The sequence below is a fragment of the Acipenser ruthenus genome, chromosome 5 (assembly GCF_902713425.1).
Source record: "Acipenser ruthenus chromosome 5, fAciRut3.2 maternal haplotype, whole genome shotgun sequence".
Lineage (NCBI taxonomy): Eukaryota > Metazoa > Chordata > Actinopteri > Acipenseriformes > Acipenseridae > Acipenser > Acipenser ruthenus.
The window spans coordinates 25,535,401-25,536,983 of NC_081193.1; positions in this window are offsets into that span (position 1 = coordinate 25,535,401).

A 1,583-nucleotide genomic window follows, 5' to 3' on the forward strand; every position below is an offset into this window, starting at 1 on the left:
CTTGAACAGTTGGACAATATAGTGAGACTTCTCAGTTAGTCATAGCCTTGCAGTGTCTGAAGGCTTTGTTTTTACTGGTTCAACAAAAGCTCTTTTTACTCCCTAGATGGCTAAGTCTTCTTTTCATCCAGTGTGCATTCTAGAAGGGATATGACACATCTGCCTAAAGAGGGAGCTGTTTGATGTCACTGTGGAAACAGCTTGAATCCTATCAAGTGCCAAAAGGAAGCACAAAGCAACTTGGCACTTTGAAGAGCAGTTTTGTTTGGAGCACCAATTCTCTGGGTCATTAGAAAGGGAACCTGGACGAAAGCCAGGGGTCTCTATTCAAGACCGCCTTGGTAGGGATTGTTTTTTTCAAAGTCGTTCTCTGATCAAAATAAGCCTAACTGAAAGTTTAACTGGTCTTACTATGCTATCTTAATCTTTGGCCAAGTTATACATAATCGTCTAACATCAGGGAGTCATTTGACACAAGGGGTTTCAACTCATTAACACAGCTCACATTTTTAGGTATTTTTTTTTATTAGTTACATACTTCAGTATACGTTTTGACCTCTTATTTGTTGGACTAGTAAAGTCCATATCTGAAGAACCCTCATCTGAATTAAATTAAACTTTGCATGGACATTTGTTATCCCACTTTTGTGTAATGTGTTACATATCTCACCTACAGTGACATCAAGCTTTATTATACTGACACTATTGGTCGAGATATTCATGGTTCTATTTTGAGAACTGCTGGCCCAATTTTGATTAAACTTTGTTACAAACGTTATTCCCTATAAGTCACGACGACCTTGGGAATTAACTGATTGGTTCCAATTGATGGCTATATCTTGGCAACCACTTACCTAGTTTTGATGAAGCAATTCCAATCCATTGGCTTCTCAGGCCATTAGCAGGGGCTGGACCAGGGGTTCAAGTGCAATTTGGCACCAGGGTACCTCACAGAGCGCCAGAAATATTACATTCTAGCGCCAACTGACGTGTTTAAATATATATATTTATTATTTCTTAGCAACCTTAGATGATAATGGTTTCTCGTTGGATCTGGACTACTCACATGACCCACCTACACTCACCCACATACACAGGAGAGAAGGTTCGTGTCCTGTGGGAAGTTGTGAGGGGGGTTTGATAATTTAGCATCAGTAGGCTCTCTGGTGCTAAGCTTTCAAAATAGTTTAGCACCAATTTTGAAAACGATTTGTTCCTCTGAGCGGGACACTAACCTTGATCCAGCAATCTAGAGCTATCCTTATTAAAGTATACCACAGTAAATGTGCAGTTTACCGACGCTTTTCCATGGTTGTGCTTTTTTTATGTGCTTTAAGGACTAGGTTGTTTTTCTTATTTTCTTTATTGCTTTATTTTCCAGAAGCAAGACAGCCAAATGTAATTACCAACAGATCTGATATAACAAGAAATAACACATTCAGTCATGTCTGCCACTACTGTACATTTATTTACAGTGATACACGATGTAACATCGGCAAAACCAAACAAACTTGTTTCCAAAAACCTAGCGGCAGCTAAACTAGCAGTGGGAGTGGTTAAAAAAAACTACAATTCCCAGGATC